The following is a 12216-nucleotide window of genomic DNA, read 5'->3' on the forward strand; positions in this document are numbered from 1 at the left end:
GTGGCATCTCTACTTATAACAACCTTTTGTGAAGTAGGCAAATAAAAATAATATCCAAAACTATCTTTTGGATATCTAACAAATCGACCTTTTTCTGACCTGGTCTCCAATTTATCAGTGTTCAGCTTTTTGATATAAGCTGGACAACCCCAAATCTTAACATGCTTAAGACTTGGTTTTCTTCCATGCCATATCTCATAAGGTGTGGAAGAAACTGATTTTGATGGAATCCTATTCAGAATATACAAAGTTGATTCTAATGCAAATCCCCAAAAGGAGATTGCCATATCAGTATAGCTCATCATACTACATACCATATCCAATAGGGTACGATTTCTCCTTTCAGATACACTAGAAAATCAAGTTCTGCCTTTTAAGAGATTAAAGATGTAAACAGGACACTAGAAACAATTTCTAGTGTTCTTAATTCAAGATATTGATGGCTAATCTCTTTGAATTGATAAGAGATGAAGAAGAAGAGATAAAAACCCTCAAAGTGGCATGACAAAGGAGTGTGGCTGCTGGTTGTGTTTTATTTTCTCATAACAACACTTAAATAGCTAGGTTAACACATTAAACCCTTGCCACATGTCACCCTTTGATTAGCTCTAGGTTTAAGTGACCCAATCACATTGTGCCAAATGTCAAACCTATATTTAATCTTGATTTTAATCATCTTACATGATTAAAAAAAAACATTTGGCAAGCTTATGTGTTATGCCATGTGTCACCATCTCATGGTGCCACGTGTCACACTGCAAAATGACCAAAATGCCCCTGTGTCTTAATTTTGAGTTCTTAACCCAAAATAATTATTTTCTTCTTCTAATTAATTTATATCAAATATAAATTAATTAATTAATCTCCATTAATTAATTTCTCATTAATTAAATTCATATTTAAACACTTTAAATATAAATTTAACTTATATTATACATCTAATAATCTAGATTTGGCTTCAAGTCATGCTAGGAACTTTGCAATCTATTTGCAAATCAAACCTATTTAATTAATCAGTTTAAACTCTTTAATTAATTAATTAAATCATATTTAATTAGGTGATAACTTGTGTATGTGTGTGACTTACTAGGCTCATCACTAATTGGCAATGAGACATGATATCAACTCTTGATATCATCAGAACTCTTTCTTACCATAAATTATTTCTCTAAATCATTTTATGCACCTCATAGACCATGGTTAACACCTAGCATAGCATGCCATGGCCACCCAATTAGTAATAAGGTTTACCTTAAATGAACCTATAATCATATGTTACCATGCACTAGAATCTCTCTGTTACAAAATCCCAACTCAATTTGAGTCATGGTTTATGTCAAACTCCATTTGCTATGAATATTATGTTCTCTTTTAATTCCAGTTCTTGATTAAAAGATTTTCTCATCGAAACTCTTTTACGAATAAATCTATCTTTCTGGCCAGAACTTGAAACATCAAGAGCAATTAAATGAACATAGGATTTTATCTCTATTTACTTAGAGGAACAGATTCCATCTTGATCAACACCTACCTCCATATATAACGAGTAGGAGCCAACACATGCCCATATACCCATACACAGTACAAGTATGAAAGATCAAACTCAAACTACCTATATACAAGATAACTGTGCTATCTCAGGTCTAAAGATTATATGCACTGAAATGATTTATGACAAAACATTGACAAGAGTATACTCCATGTGCTTGTCATAAGTGTCACTGGTTCGGCCTACTTATCATTTATAAGTGCCTATCATGTTTGTTATATGGCATGAGACTCACCATTCCATCTTATTTATATCTCATATAAATAACTTGGGAACAAACATGAATACAATCTTTCTGGATAAGTCATGTCCTTATTATGAAGTATCCTCGATTGTGAACCTATTTATGATACTTTGTGCTAGAAATATTGTCACTCATATTCTTAACAACTTAAGAATAATATTTCTAACAAAATATCAATGGACCTTTTCTATTACACATAAATATATTATATAAACAGAAAAGTGGAAATGCCATTTATTAATAAAATATGTACAAGATACATACTAAATGATATGCTCTAGGGCATACTACTAACACCACTAACTCCATTAAGTGGACCATTAAGCCTATTGTGGCAGAATATGCCTTCATCTTCCTCACTTTGCAAAACTAGCCAAAACTCCCTTGAAAGAAATCCTCCATGGCCGAATCTTCCAAGCTCCATGCAAGCTTATTGAAGCCATTTTTCCCCTAAGTTCCTTCATTAACCTTGCTCCTCACCTTATAAGGAAGAGTTTGATAACAATTTTAAGAAGTTTAGTGAGGTTTTGATCGAGCTTCAAAAGTGGTAATTGAGTGTTTTCAAATCTTACTTCATTAAATTTTGAATGGTTGTTGTGGGTAGTTGTTTTGTGGAGGAATTTTTTATGTTTGATAAATTAATGGAGGGGTACATTTCAGCAGCCATGAGGACTCACCATGAACAACTTTTTCTTGTATGTAAATAGTGGTTTGGATGATGATTTAAATGCTTAATTGTATTGAAGTTGAATTCCATGTGTAAGGTTTGAATTACAAGCTTGAAAAGTGAAAGTAGAAATTGATGGGTATGTGTAAACTTGTGGCAGCCTTATGAAGTGTAACATCCTCATTTTAGCTAGTCCGTACAGTATACTATTCCGGTGACCAGTGTTGGTCCGGATAGCTAAAACGTTCAGAAAAAATATTTAAACTAAAGTGAGGAACCAAAAAAATTAACTCAAATATTAATAAGAAAAAAATTTAGGAAAAATTATAAAATAATTTTTGGGACTCCAGAGAAGGGTCATTGAGGTTCTTATGGCATTAGAATGTCAAGAAAATACTTAGAAAATTTTTTCAATCGGTGCAGACAATTTTAGGCCGTTAAGCTAAATGGAGGGCATTTTGGTCATTTTGTCTTCAGAAATGATTTTTGGCCAACTTGTCAAGTTAAATAAATAATTTATATAACATAAAATATGACTAAATGTTGTTAAAAATTTAATTGAAATTAATTAGACAAGAAATGAAGAGAAAATAAAGGAAAATTAGAATTATGGCATCACAAGGATGTCATTAAAAGTCTTCCACCCAATCAAGTGTTGACACATGGCATAAGCATATATAAAAGAGACTTAATGGGCAGAAAAGAAAAAAAAAATCTAAACCTTCCTCTTCATCCTCTTGGCCGAAACCTTTCCCTCACCCCACACCTCCATGGGTGCTTAGGAAAGCTTGAGATAACCCATTAAACCTCCTTGAAACTCATCTTGGTCTTCACAAAAAATTATTTCTACACATTGGGCAAGCTAAATACAGAAAAAGGAAGAAGAAAGGAGGTGCTTTGATAAGTTTGAAATTCATTCCATTAGAGGTTAGTGACTTAAATTCATGTTTCTCTTCAAATTTATGTTGAAAAGTATATTTGAGTGCAAAATTGCAAATAAATTTGTTAAATATCTTGTGTATGTCCATCCCAAAGTTTTGGGCAACCTTGAACCTAGTAGAGTTTTGAAGATTTCTTAGAGTTAAATTGCAATTTGGCTGCCTTTAACATGAATACAATGCTTAGGACAATGGAAGGTATGTAAATGCATGACTTGAGATATTAGGGTTAGGGTTTAGGCATAAATTGGAGACCTTAATCTTTTGATGGTGAAAGTATGTTTTAATGGTCAAATACTGACCATTTGGCTGTGTGTAACTTAGAAATGAAGTGGTTTATATAGTGGGAATTGAGATTGGAGTGGCTGCCCTTGGTGACCTGCAGAATTGGACATGAGTGCAGTAGATTTGGGCAGCCATAACTTGAATTGTAGAGGTTCAATTTGTGCAAGGCTAATTGGACATGAAACTAGACACATAATGACACAACTTTGGTGAAGAAACCATTCCATTAACCAAACCAAGTGGACCAAAAGTTTGCCATAATCCAGGTGACCTGCAGTCTGTTTCTGCAGAATGATTCATTTAGCCATAACTCAATCTAGAAAGGTCCAATTGACCTGAAATTTTACTAGCAACAATCTGGGATATAGACCAACAACTTTTATGAAGGAAACTAATCCAAATTATAACCAGAACCTATCCAACAAGTGAGTTGCAGTCACTGTTCACTGCATTGTAGATATGGTCAGTCCAGAACAATTTCAATCCTGCTAGTTATGGTTTTTGGATCATAACTTGAGCTAAAAAACTCCAAATGGAGTGATTCAAAAAAGGAAATTCAACTAGACAAAATAAGGAACAACTTTCATGTTGATCATTTTGTGAAATTCCCACTACAAAAATGACCAATGGAACAATAAATATGAAGCATGAAAATAGAAAATTCTGCTTAATTAACATTAAGCTTATAAATGGTATTAGTAACCAATACCAACAAGTTTTAAATGCAAAATGTGGTATGTTGGGAGTATTAAAACCAATGTACCTATTGTCTATGCAAAAGTCAACATTTTGGTTGACTAATGAGGTGAATAGTGACACAAAAACTTGAAATTCAAAAATTGTTAAACTTAAAAGCGTAAAATGCCTTAGTATACCTAACAAGATTGGTTTGGATAGCTTGGCATGCCACTAGGGTTCTGTTAGCAGTACTGCATATGGCTTCATGCCATTCTATATTTCATGGCTTTCCCATGCCATTCTGTGACATAATAGCCTTTGGCTATGTTATTTGAGTTGATATGCTTGGGTTTTAACCCTGATAATTATTACAGCTTATTAGTTGTTCTATTGCACACCGGGAGACACAATGTGACCGATTGTGTGATGGTCCGAGGTACTTAGTACCCAGTGTCAATTTACCCGTTTATCCAGTCCAGTCAACTAGTATGGGTTACTCGAGCAATGTTAATAAACCTTACCAAATTTTAATTGAATAATACTGTAAAAAATACTAGGAATTAAGTCTACCCAAAAATAAAATCATACATTCTGCATAATTATTTTATTTTATTTTATACTGTCACCACTAAGCAGAATTGCTTAGCGCGTCGCTTTTGCCACGCGCAGGTACTGGAGACCTAGATGGGGAGCCCAGCAGACATCAGACGGGGTGAGCCTTCAGAGCTGCATCCGGGGTCCAGAGTCACCTCACATCTGCACTGCATATGGTAGGACATTAGGACTATAGGTGGCCCTTCTGTACTTTGGATTTTGTATTAGTTTGGATTGTAATTTATAAACTCCTGTAATTATATATTAATGTAAATATATGAAATTTCATATTATTGAGATTTTCTGCATTATGTATGTTGATAAATGAAATGTTGAGAATTAATTGTGAATATGCTTCAAGTGATGAAGTGAACATAAAAGTTTTGGAAATACTATTGTGATTTGAGATTGAGATTTTGAGATTAACTTGAATGTGTAAAATGGAGTTTGGATTTGGAAATTATTTTGGAAGTGTTTTTAAACAGGTTCAGAAGAACTGTTTTTTCAATTTATAGCAGGCACTCTGCCGGATTTTCTATAAAATTTGCGGATAAATTCAGATTTATCAAAATTGAAAATAAATGAATTAAAAGGGATAAATTGTAATAGAAATATAAATTGGTGCTCCGGCAAACTGAGTGGCATAACTTGCTCGGCTACACAGTAGACGGGTAAGGGGTGTCACATGAAGAAGATCAAAATGTGTTGTTTCATGGTTTGGTTTGTGGAATTACATTGTTGAATTATGTTGTTATGGATGGCAGCATGTATGTGTGTATAAAGGTTTGAATTTGGACATGTAAATGAGGTGCATTCATGTGTTTAATTATTGTAATTGGAGTTGGAAAATTCTGGGTTATAGTGTGCATATTGAGAATGGTTATAAGTTGCCAAAATGACCAAAAATGAGTTGCTAAATGTGTTCATGTTATGGTACAAACCAGAATTGGCATGGAAGAGTGACTTGGTAAGCATAGGATGTGCAATTGGTAAAGGATGAACAATGTTTAATAGGGCAGTCTATGTTTTGCCTTAGAACCTTAAGTGTGTGGCTCCAATTGGTATGAGACCAATTGGAGGTAAAACTAGCCACAAAATGTGCTAACTTTCATGAAGGAAGCTTGCCAAAATTCTGCCTAGAAGGTGACTTGAAAAATGACCAAATCCAGATTAGTGCTTTGAAAACTTGAAAATTGACCATTTGGGCAGCAGTTAGTATTTTGGCCATAAATCACTCAAGAAAGGTCCAATTGACCTGAAATTTTTACCATGAATAGGTGAGACATATATCTACAATTCTTATGAAGACACCAAAGCCCAGAAATGGCCAGAACCAAGCCAAATAGCTTGCACAATTTCAGGTCCAAAAACTGGCCGAACCAAAAGTGACCTAAAAATGACCTAAACCTACCATTTTGGTACATTCTGTCCAGCATTGGTAAATTGACCATAACTTGGTCTAAACAACTCAGAATGACCTGAAATTTTTCCTCGCGTGCAATAAGACATAGACCTACAAGTTTGTAGTTTTTATTAAAACCCAAAAACCGAGGAAACTAGGTCATCCGGCTAGGTCAAATTAGTATACCGAAATCTGGCAAATTGCAATAAAATGCAACATACTTGGAAATGAATTTGGTAATATGTAGCCACACTAAAAGGCTATAAATGTGACAATTTGGTAACATTAAAACCTAATTCACCTAGACTGCATCAAGGGTCAACATCTTAGGTTGACTAAGGAAATAATAGAATTCAATAAATTAAGTATTAAGCCTTACTATTAGAGACGGTTTAAATGAGTACTGAAACACTTCAAATTGTGTGTTTCAGTTAGCAAAGAATCATGAAAAGGGAAGGAAACACTGAGTTAAAGCCAAGAGACAGTTATCAGAGGTTTGTGCACAACAGTTATTTCTTTTGAATTTTTCAATTGAAATAAATTATGACTATTTGTATACTATTATTTTAATTTGTGAAAATTTGTTTGAATGATATTTGATGGATAGTTATTGATTGAAAAGTATTGTAAATGGTTTGAAACCACATCTATCATGAGTATTGATTGAATTCCTCGCTAGCTTATTTAGTGGGATGAATTGACTTTGAATTCCCTCTCTGGCTGAAGTGTTGAGGTGTGTGCCTGTTGAGGACGAATAGAATGAGTACTCATATTATTGCTAGCTAGCTATGTTATTCCTCATTAGCCATCGGCTCTTGGGATGAATTGGACTTTGGAACATGATTAAGCTGTGTGTATGATTTATTGATATTCATTGTGATATTGTGAAATGGAGTTTAAATTCTTATTGACATTCACTGTCTTTTGAATATAACTATGGTTTTAAGTATCTACTATTCATATGACTTATGATTTGTGATTTAAAGTTGCATTTTATTAAAGTTGCACCATTGAGACATTAGCTCAGCAATAGCTTTTCATTGCTGTCGCAGGTAGACAGACTGATAGGGTAGCAGACTAGGCTACTAGTAATACACTGAGAGATCATCGGGTATATGGAGTATACCATATTTTGCATTTTGTATTGTAATGTATGTTCGCTGTATATATATAGTGTTCTTGGTTTTGAGTAGTTGTAAATTAAAATTGTACATTAAAGTTGTAAACTAAATTTGTAAATTATTTTAGTTTGTAAATATTGTAATATATTCTTTTATCTCAGCTTTTGAAAACACTAAAAAATTATTGTGGATTTGAGTTGACAATTATTGTGAAACTTATTGTGTTGATTGAATATTGGAGTTGGGGATTGAACCAAATATTTGAAGTGCTTTTTACAGGTTTTTGAAGAACTGTTTTATTCAAAATACAGATGACACTCTGCCAAAATTTTTGCAGAAATTGTTAATTATTGAAATGTGTTAGCTGTTTCACTTCAGTTCAAAAAATTTTTAACACCTGTAAATAGTGCTCACCACTGTAAAAAGAAGTAAGCAAAGTTTTAAAATCCCTTCTAGTGTATTTAATGGGTTATCAGTAGACGAAGTTGGTAATTCATTAGGTATACTACGGGATCATGTTATGCCTTACGGAGGGATAGGGTGTGACAAGGCTTCCTGCATAATGACTCAATTGAGAGAAATTTCTCTCATATTCTGCCACTGTTCTGTTCCTTTGTTACAGGCTTAAGAACTCCTGTAGCTTTTAGTCCACACAGGCATCTGGGACATATTTTTGTCTAAACTCTCTGAGAAAGTCATCCCAGGTTAGTACTGGAGGTTCCACCAAACTATGAGGAATGATTTTCCACCAGTCATATGCGTCTCCCTATAGTAGTGACACCAAATACTCAAATTTGAGCTCCTCTATACAATGCAGTTTCTTGAACACCCTATCCATTCTCTCTAACCATTATTCTCCCTCTAGAGGATCTACTGTCCCCTTGAACTCAGGAGCCCTATATTTAATAAGCTTGTCATACTGCCTAGCTGAAAACTATGGTTGTACCACTGGTGTCTATAGTGGGACTTGAGTAGGCATGTTTCCAGCCATCTGTTGGAACATTGCAGCCATCTACTGAATGAACTGAGTAGGGCACTGCGGTACTGAGGGGGCTGGTGCGACTGATCCACTCACATTGTGTAGGGCTGGGGCATCACCTTGTACCTCAGCCTCTATAGATTGATCTATTAAACGATCCCCCTCTTCCATAGTCAATTTGAGGATTTTAGACCTCTTGAACAAAATAACACAAAGAGATTTCCTCCCGTTAGTGCATATTTATAATGTAATGTACTGTATGTATCAAATAATGACATTGAGCAGTTGTACTATAAAGAAAGAATATTCAAATTACAGGTGAAAACAGAATTTTAAAAACTAGCTCTGATACCACTAAAACATGTCACACCCTACCCCTCTGTAAGGCATAACATGATCCCGTAGTATATCTAATGAATTACTAACTTCGTCTACTGATAACCCATTAAATATACTACAAGGGATTTTAAAACTTTTCTTACTTCTTTTTACAGTTGTGAGCACTATTGACAGGTGTTAAAAAAAAATTTTAACTGAAGTGAAACCAAATAACACATTTGAAATAATAATAATTTTGTAAAAATTTTGGAAGAGTGTCATCTGTATTTTGAATAAAACATTTCTTTAAAAACCTGTAAAAAGCACTTCAAATATATATATCCTCAATCCCAACCTTCAATAATTTGTTTAACACAATAAATTTCTCAACATTATCAACTCAGTTCAACAATCAATTTTCCAATGTTTCGAAAAGCTAAGATAAGATAAATTTATCACAATACTTTTGCAGGCCAAAATAGTTTACAGCCCAAATGGTCAATTTTCAGGCTTTCAAGTCACTAATCCGGATTTGGTCATTTTTCAAGTCACTTTCTAAACAGAATTTAGGTAGACTTTCTTCATGAAAGTTGGCACATTTTGTGCCTAGTTTTACCTCCAATTGGCCTCATACCAATTGGAGCCACACACTTAGGGTTATAGGTCTATTTGCAAACTGCCCTCTACATCCTTTTCAAACACCAAACTAAATACATGTTTACCAATTACATTTTCACTTCCCATGCCATTCTGCATTTGGCACTAACCAAAACCATTCAATTCTCTACATTATAGGTCAACTTGGACAGAATATAACCACTTCAAATACACCAAATGCAGCCACCATTCATAAAGTTCAATCTCAACAATGTATACACATAAATACTTCTAATTATCACACAAACTTCCATTATCAAATTACATACCTATCACTACTATTCCAAACACATATATGCTGCCAAATTTTTGTACAATATTTCAACAACTTTTCATGAATTTGAACCTTACCAATTTCCATTTTGAGGCTGCCCAAAAATTACACATACACATCAACTTCCATTTTCACTTTGCAAGCTTAATATTGAAACTTCACATATGGAATTCAACTTTAATACAATTAAACATTTAAATCAACATCCCAAACTACCATTTACATACAAAAATAAGCTATACATTGTGAGGTTTCATGGCTGCCGAAATGCTCCATCCCCAACAATTCATCAAACTTCAAACTTCTTCCATAATTCAAACAATCACAAGCTTAGTTATACTTTTAATGAAACAAGGATTGAAAATAACAACTTACCTCCTTTGGACTTCATCAAAACTCCACCAAAACTTATCTTTCTTGCTCCCTTATTGCTGCCTAAGGTGTGTAGGGAAAGATTAATGAAGGAAGTTTAAGAATTTCGGTTGAAATGAAGGTGATCTCAAGCTTGCATGGGTGGTTTCTGTGGAGGGAAGTTGGGACACCATTTTCGGCCATGGGAGAGCTTAGTGAGGATGATGAAGTGAGTGGAGGATTCTGCTCTCATTTTAAGTATTAATATATTCACTTAGTGCTCCACTAAACCTAGATTAATGATATTATAATCTAAGGTTTCAAAAATTACAATTTTAACCTTAATTTCTCTTAATTTACATTTTATCTTTAATTCCATTTTTCATTTGATTTTCCCAAATGTAATACCATTTATTTTTCATTGACATTTAGGTCAAAAGGAAACTCTAGGTGTCAAATGACCACGATGCCCCTATTCGGGTTGCATTCCCGATTTTTCGGTAACACTGAGTTTTGTTGTTTTCTCAATTTCTCGTTTTTCTTTGTACTAATTAATTAATATTTTTTTGATATTTCTAATGACATTTATCATTCAATAAGTTTTTGATTATGTCTCGAAACTATATTTTGAGGGTTCTCTGTAGTCCTGGGGTCAGCTATTGCTTGTGCCGTAACTTCCCCTTGCGGTCACCCATCGCTGCGGTGCTAGCTCATTTAACTTAGTTTCATTTCATTGCTATTATTTTTCTCTGTTTTTTTTGTATTTTCTTTTCTTGTATTTCATTATTTTATGTCTCCTCACTAACATTTAAATGTAGTTCTAGGCATCCTAGCTGTCTGGATAGACACTGGTCACCGGAACAGTAGAATGCACTACCGAACATAGGGGTGTTATAACATCCTGATAAGAGATACAAAAAATACCAGCTACAATATCGGAAGTCTCAACCTCTTCCCGCTATCTCATAATGTAAACTCTAGCCGGAGCACTCCCTTGTGCTAACTGGATAATGGTACCCTGACTGCCAGAAGCATTGCCTCTACCTCTGGCTCTTCCTTTGCTAACCGGTTGTGAACCTCTGATAGCAAAACTCTGAATAGACCCTTCTACATTAGTAGGAGCTAACCAAAATCTACGGGCACTAGTGTAGTCCTTAGTGAGATGGCTCGTGCCTCCACAGTTAAAATAAGCTCCTGTAGCCCAATAGCATTCTCCCCCATGAGTCTTGCCACATGTCTCACAGGGGCGGGGAGGATATGAACCCCTAGTCGACTGCTGACCAACCCAAGGGGGTCTCTGTCCAGAGAATCTACCCCTTCCAAACCTTCCTCCTCTGCCGGACCCCTTAAATTTCTTTCTTTTTCCAATATTGCCACTAGAACTTTGCTCAACCAATTTTTCACCTTTATCTTTCTCTGATTTTTCAATCTTCTTAGATTTCTCTTTTACTAGTGTCGCTTCTAATTCAATTCTTTCTACTTCCAGTGCTTGAGACATGAGTTCAGAGAAGTTGTTGTATTTAAAGCCGACCACTTGTACTCTTAAAGTAGGCTTCAGGCTTGTTTCAAACCTCTTGCACCTTTCTTTGCTGGTAGAAAGGAGACTCCTAGCATAGTGGCTTAAGCGGGATAACTCCCTCTCATACTTTACCACTGATCTGTTACCTTGTTTTAGACTCAGAAATTCTTGCAATTTTTTATCCACATATGCATCTGGGACATATTTCTGTCTGAACTCTTTGATGAAGTCGTCCCAGGTCAATACTAGGGGTTCTGCCATGCTGTGGGGGATGGTCTTCTACTAGTCATATGCATCCCGTTGCAGCAAGGACACTGAATATTCAAACTTCAATTCATTCGAGCAGTGCAGTTTCCTGAATACTCTGTCCATTCTTTTCAGCCATTACTCCGCCTCTAGAGGGTCTACTGTACCCTTGAATTCTGTCGCCCCATATTTCAACAGCTTGTCATATTTTCTAACTGGAGCCTGAGGTTGCACCACAGGAGTCTAGGGTGGAGCTTGAGTAGGCATACCCCCAGCCATTTATTGAAACATAGCAGCTATCAGCTGAGCTAACTGTGCCGGAAATTGTGGCATTTGTGGGGCTGGTGCCACTGACCCATTAACATTTTGGAGAGCTGGGGCTTCCCCTTGGGCC

Source organism: Hevea brasiliensis, chromosome 7 (assembly GCF_030052815.1).
Source record: "Hevea brasiliensis isolate MT/VB/25A 57/8 chromosome 7, ASM3005281v1, whole genome shotgun sequence".
Classification (NCBI taxonomy): Eukaryota; Viridiplantae; Streptophyta; class Magnoliopsida; order Malpighiales; family Euphorbiaceae; genus Hevea; species Hevea brasiliensis.